Source organism: Pinus tabuliformis, chromosome 1_1 (assembly GCF_031772625.1).
Source record: "Pinus tabuliformis cultivar Carrire ecotype Pingquan chromosome 1_1, CPIR1, whole genome shotgun sequence".
Lineage (NCBI taxonomy): Eukaryota > Viridiplantae > Streptophyta > Pinopsida > Pinales > Pinaceae > Pinus > Pinus tabuliformis.
Window position 1 is genome coordinate 374,251,768 of NC_142297.1, and position 7,021 is coordinate 374,258,788.

At 36.4% G+C, this 7,021-nt stretch overlaps 1 pseudogene; it reads left to right on the forward strand.

Annotated features, from left to right (window-relative positions):
• The first annotated feature begins 873 nt into the window (after positions 1-873).
• Positions 874-7,021, forward strand: LOC149213181 (polygalacturonate 4-alpha-galacturonosyltransferase-like; annotated as a pseudogene).

Below are 7,021 nucleotides of genomic sequence, written 5' to 3' on the forward strand. Positions count from 1 at the left end.
GGCCATTAAGATCTATCCATGGCCTCAAAATAATGTATTTCCTTTACTCAACAAAACATTCATGATTTCTCTCCCCCAATCATCAGTTTTTTTTCTCTTCATTCTGAATGAGAAATCAATCAACAAGTCACCATTTTAAATGTTAGATCACAATATGTTTAGCTTCTCTCTTGTGCTTACACTCTAGTATTCTCACAGCTTCAGAATCGCGAATCTTAAACAAAGTCTGATGATGTGCATTCAGGGACGCATAATTCACCCTTTCTTTTCATCAAATTACCCCCCTAGCATTCTCTTTACCTTTACATGCCTCAATGCAAGGCATGCCAAGTTGGTACCTACTCAGTTAAATTAGTAAGTTGAGGGGTGTCATATATACCCAACGCTGCCTACCTGTTCCTCCTCTTCCTATGTCGTAGTGTATGAACAGTTAGATAGACTGGCAAGGATCCCCATTAATAATAACATCTATTTTGGCATTTGAATCTGAATGACGTGTTTCCCTTAATTATATGTTTTGTTTTTTTAACAAAAAAGGCTAATAGAGATAGAGACCCTCAAATCTATCTACTTTCGACTCCTATGCCCATTTTCATCTAGGTTTTTACCATGTCAGTGTCCATTTTTTCTCAAAACTGCAAGAAATCAATTGATCTATCCATTTCGTAATGCCTTTGGTAGACTTTTCTATCAAATGATTTGAAGTATATATGATATCTAAGGGTTTTTTTGGTTGTTGATGACTTCATATTTTTCTGCTAACCATGATATGGGTTTGATGTAGAGGATTATGATTCAGTCAGGGTTGCATTACTCAATGTCTGTTTAGGACGAGGAGAAGGAGAAATGTGGTGTTAGGGTTGAGAGCTAAAGATGCCTGTGAAAAGAGGAGGAGTGTGGAATGGAGGGTGGCAGGGCTACCAGCACGATAGAAATGGAGGATGGCGAGGTCGGGCTTTTCATCATCGAATAGCTATGGTGGGATTCCTTGTTATCTTTGTGGTCATGGCATTGGTTTTTCTGGAAGCTAGGTTTCGTCACTCCATATCTACATCTATAACTGGTAAGCTTCTTCCTTGCCTCCTCCCTCGCTAGTAAGCTTCTTCCTACCATCCTCCCTCACTGGTAAGCTTCTTCTTACACTCCTCCCTTGTCAGGTTGCTTCTATCTCTTTTTTTGGGTTGGGTCTACGTTTAATTTATCTTTGTTGGCAAGCATGCCCTTTCTTAATCTCGTAGTATTACAATGAAGTGTAGACTTCTTACAAAATTCAAGTAAGATCTCCATTACAATGAAGTGTAGTTGTCTTATAATATTTTAGAAAGATCCCTTTCATTGAGAACCCACTGAACAATGTATTTATGTGATCTGAGCCTTGGCGGGGAATTATCATCACCCCCAGTTAACCATTGAACCAAGACCCCATGGACCTGCTTAGAAATTTGATTTGCCTTCACCACCCTCGGTTAACCATTAAACCAAAAGCCCATGGACCTGCTTTGGAATTTGATTTTCCTTTTAGCTTTTTCATGGGATCTGAAGGCGTAGATGTTATCAAACTTACTTTTGCACCTCTAACATTTTTCTAGACATTTTGTGAGTTTTCTTTATAGGTTTCCTTTCATTTGATCTGTGTCATGCTGTGAACTCCATCTCTATATTAACACGGTATAATACCTACCAGGAGAAAGATTCAAAGTTTGTACCTCTCTCATGCAAGAGCGAAGGTTTTACCAACTACCCCTAGAGTAATTTCCCTTGCCAAAGATAATGAAACCATTCATCCCAATAGCAAGAAATAACAATGCAGTTTCCATTTTTTAACAAAGGGAAATGCGAAACTGCTTGGTGAATTCACTGGGCACTCCTCATTCTGAGGAGGATGGTACTAAGTGTGCGCTGGATTCTACATAAGCTCGATGGGTATTATAAAAATATATTTGTTAAGAGTTCATTTCAACATCTTACTCATGGGAATTGAATCTTGTGGGAATTGAATTTGGGTGGGAAGGGTAACAATCATTCTTCCCATCCCCTCATTATCCAAGCTAGGCCCACTTTTCATCCATAAAGCTAAATCCACTTCTCATCAGTCAAGCTAAAACTAGTTCTGATCCACCCAACCTAGACCCAATTCATAACAACAATCTTGTTCACCAGCTACTTTCTACTATACATATCATTTTCACACTGTTCCCACAGTGTTCAGAGCACATTGGACCAAAAAAAGTGATAGATATTATACACACCATTTTATTATTCATGTGTAATGAAATCTTGATATTAGCATATCCATGATAGCAAAGCAACCCCATTTTTAGTGTTTCACTATTTTTATAGATATTCTTCTCCATCAAGTCTTTCTACCTGACCTTTTATGCGTTTTTTATCATTTAAAACAACAGGGCACAACTTCTTGGGAGATGGATCTATTAGAATGGTATTCTCTTTCCACATCTTGAAAACCAATTTTATTTTTCTATGGCCATTTTGTTCTTTTTCAGGATCTGGGCAATGCACTTGCAGTTACGTTAGTATAATCCCAGAAAATAAATAGTGTCCCTAAACTGAAATTTAATCAACCTGAGTGGATCGAAATAGAGAGGAATTATTGAGGATACTGGAGCTCTGTCATGTGTTTAAAATCACTCTTGTCTATTTGTTTGCGGGGTTCATAGGAACAGGTAGATGACTGGAGAAGGCAGAGTTTAACAAAGAGCATTGACTCCCTCTTCCGAAAGGAGGCAAGTATAAGAAACTTGTTGTATTTGCATATCTTAAATTTGTTTTCTCCCCTATTGAGCATAGAATTGAAAATAAACTCTATTTACTGGGCAGGTGATTGATGTCATAACAACTAACACAGAGGACTCGGGAACTATAAACTTGAATATTGTTGGACGAAATGATTTATCTTCCTCATGGGTATTAGAAAAGCCCTCCGAAGCAAACCAAAGGGATATTACTAACTCTGAGGTACGATTGGCGAAGATTTTGGTTATTTTCTCTATTGAACATGTAAGGAAACCTATGTGATGATGATCTATGTAGTTGAGTAGGGTTGTATTAAGCAGGAAGTGAAAAATGACATTGGCAAGGGTGCTTCTCTATTTCTAATGGTGTACATCAAGCAGAGGCAAACGACTTCTGGAGACAGCTTATAAAAGTTACATTCACAACAAGATTGTTTGATCTTCAACGAAGAAGGCAAGGAAAATCCTAAGGGGGGTAAAATGAATGATGAGGTGTAGAAAAAATCTTCCATTGACGAAGAACTTCTTATGAGGTTTCAAGAGGTTGACATAGGAAGTGAACATCGAGACATCAAAGAGAATGATCTTGATGGTAAGTTTTTATTTTCCCTAGTTAATTGGTCTATGATGTTGGTAGCCTATTGTAAGGTAATGTCTAGTCAAACTCTTAGGACAATGGTTGTTGTAATGCAGACCATTTGCAGCTTGAAGAAAGTCCAACAAAAGTTTTGCGGAGGATAAAATTCTTTACTGCACTAGATCGCTACTTTTTGTTCTCATGGAAAAGGGAATTGTTATATTATTTTCCAAAATCCTTTTTGAATGTTACTTCTCCAATAGAAAAAATTTATATATCTTAGATTTTAGCATACTATGCTTTAATTTATAGTAGTTTAATGCTTACAGCAATTGAGTCCAAAGACGAGGGAGGAAAGGTCAACAAAGTTGATTCAACAGGATGAAGAAAAATGAGTTGAGCTTGAAAACACGGCAATTAAACATTCCAAGGAGGTAGATTCTATTGTTCTAGGAAAATATAGCATTTGGAGGCAAGAAAATGAGAACGAGAATTCTGACTCCACTGTTAGATTGATGTGAAAGCAACTGATCATGGCTAGGCTGTATTCAAGCATTTCCTAGGCTAGGAATAATCTTGATTTATACCATGAATTGATGCTTCGTATTAAAGAATGTCAGTGTACATTGGGTGAGGCTAATGCAGATTTTGATCTACCTCAAAGGTAATAGTTTTCACATTGGCTGCTTCTAAATCAAGAGTAGTAAGTGCTTCCATTTTCATTTGGTGTTCATATCCTTTGTTTCTTTTAAAGTTACAATCTGTGTGTCAATCTTTCTTCTTTTCATTCTCTTTTTCATGGCCGATAATTGATATGAATGTTTCAGTGTAGCTAAGAAGATCAAGGCTATGGGTCATATCCTATCCAAGGCTAGAGAACAATTTTATGACTGTGTGAAACTAACAAAGAACTTGCGAGCCATGCTTCAGTCTGCAGACGAGCAAGTAAGGATATTGAAAAAGCAAAGTACATTTTTAAGTCAGCTGGCAACAAAGACTGTTCTCAAGGGCCTACACTGTCTTTCCATGTGATTTACCATGGATTATTACTCGCTTTCGATTGAAAAGTGAAATTTCCTAAAAAGGACAAGTTGGAGGATCCAACTCTTTATCACTATGCATTATTTTCTGACAACGTATTGGCTGCATCTGTGGTTGTAAATTCAATTGTCATGAATGCTAAGGTGAAGTGTTATTAATTTAAAATGCTCTAAAGTTTGGAAGTCCAATAGTTTTGTTGCATTTTACATCTAATATTTGGATCTCATTGTAGGTGATTTACTTGTGTTTGCAAGAATCTCAAAAACATGTATTTCATCTCATCACAGACAAGTTAAATTTTGGGGCCATGAAAATGTGGTTTTTACTTAATCACCCAAGGAAAGCTGCGATACAGGTAGAAAATGTTGATGATTTTAAATGGATCAATTCCTCCTATTGCCCTGTGCTTCACCAACTTGAATCCGTAGCTATGAAAGAGTATTATTTCAAGGAAGATCACTCAACTACACTCTCAACACGTTCTTCCAATTTGAAATATATAAATCCAAACTATTTATCCATGCTAAATCATCTTCGTTTCTATCTTCCACAAGTTTATCCCAAACTAGAAAAGATCCTTTTCTTGGATGATGATATTTTGTTGGAGAAAGATTTGACCCTGTTGTGGTCAGTAGATCTTCATGGAAAGGTTAATGGTTCAGTGGAAACTTGTGGAGAAATCTTTTGCCGGTTTGACAAATATCTTAATTTTTCCAATCTGCAGATAACCAGGCACTTTGATCCTAATTCTTGTGGTTGGGCATATGGGATGAATGTATTTGATCTCAAAGAATGGAAGAAACAATATTTAACTGGAATATATCACAAGTGGCAGAACATGGTAAGTGTGGAGTGTGGTTTATTTATGTTAATTCCTATGATACTTACTTTAAAGTATTTGAAGTAAATCTGAAGTAATTAGCTAGAAAAATTAATGGGTTTTTCTTTATTCTATTTCTAAGTTTTTCTTTTATTCTATGTCAGAATGAGGATAGAGTGTTGTGGAAGCTTGGAACACTACCCCCTAGATTTTCGCATTGGCTGCTTCTAAATCAAGAGTAGTAAGTGCTTCCATTTGCATTTGGTCTTCATATCCTTTGTTTCTTTTAAAGTTGCAATCTGTGTGTCAATCCTTCTGTTTTTCATTCTCTTTTTCATGACTGATAATTGATATGAATGTTTCAGTGCACCTAAGAAGATCAAGGCTATGGATCACTATCCAGGGCTAGAGAACAATTTTATGGCTGTGCGATAGTAACAACGAAGTTGCAAGGCATGCTTCAGTCTGCACGCAAGCGAGGACCTTGGAAAAGAAAAGTAAACTTTTAAGTCAGGTGGAAACAAAGTCTGTTCCCAAGGGCTTGCACTATCTGTCCATGCGATTGACCATAGATTATTACTTTCTTCCTCTTGAAAAGCGATAATTTTCTAAAAAGGTCAAGTTCGAGGATCTGACTCTTTATCACTATGCATTATTTTTTGACAATATATTGGCTGCATCTGTGGTTGTGAATTCAATTATCATGAATGCTAAGGTGAAGTGTTATTAATTTAAATTACTCTAAAGCTTGGAAGTCCAATAGTTTTGCTGCATTTTACATTTAATATTCGGATTTCATTGTAGGTGATTTACTTGTGTTTGTAGGAATATGAGAAACATGTATTTCATCTCATCACAGACAAGTTAAATTTTGGGGCCATGAAAATGTTGTTTTTATTTAATCGCCTAGGGAAAGTTGTGATACATGTAGAAAATGTTGATGATTTTAAATGGCTCAATTCCTCCTATTGCCTTGTGCTTCACCAACTTGAATCCGCATCTATGAAAGAGTATTATTTCAAGGAAGATCACTCAACTACACTCTCAACATGTTCCTCCAATTTGAAATATATAAATCCAAAATATTTATCCATGTTAAATCATCTTCGTTTCTATCTTCCACAAGTTTATCCCAAAATGGACAAGATCCTTTTCTTGGATGATGATATTGTGGTGCAGAAAGATTTGACGCCCTTGTGGTCACTAGATCTTCATGGAAAGGATGATGGTTCAGTGGAAACTTGTGGAGAAGGCTTTCGCCGATTTGACAAATACCTTAATTTTTCCAATCCGCACATAGCCAGACACTTTGATCCTAATTCTTGTGGTTGGGCATATCAGATGAATGTATTTGATCTCAAAGAATGGGAGAAACAAGATATAATTGGAATATATCACAAGTGGTAGAACACGGTAAGTGTGTAGTGTGGTTTGTTTATGTTAATTCCCGTGATGCTTACTTTAAAGTATTTGAAGTAAATCTAAAGTAATTAGCTAGAAATCTTAATGGGTTTTTCTTTGTTCAATTTCTAAGCTTTTCTTTTATTGTATGTCAGAATGAGGATAGAGTGTTGTGGAAGCTTGGAAATCTACCCCCTGGATTGAACGTTTTATGGCTTGACCCATCATTTAGATAAGTCTTGGCATGTGCTGGGTTTACGATATAATCCTAGCATGGACTATTTAGAGATTGATAATGCAGTTGTTGTTAATTACAATGGGAACATGAAACCTTGGTTAGAGCTGGCAATGATGAAGTGCAGGCCTTACTAGGCAAAATATATAAAATATGATCATCGTTTCTTACAACAGTGCAATATAAATGAATAG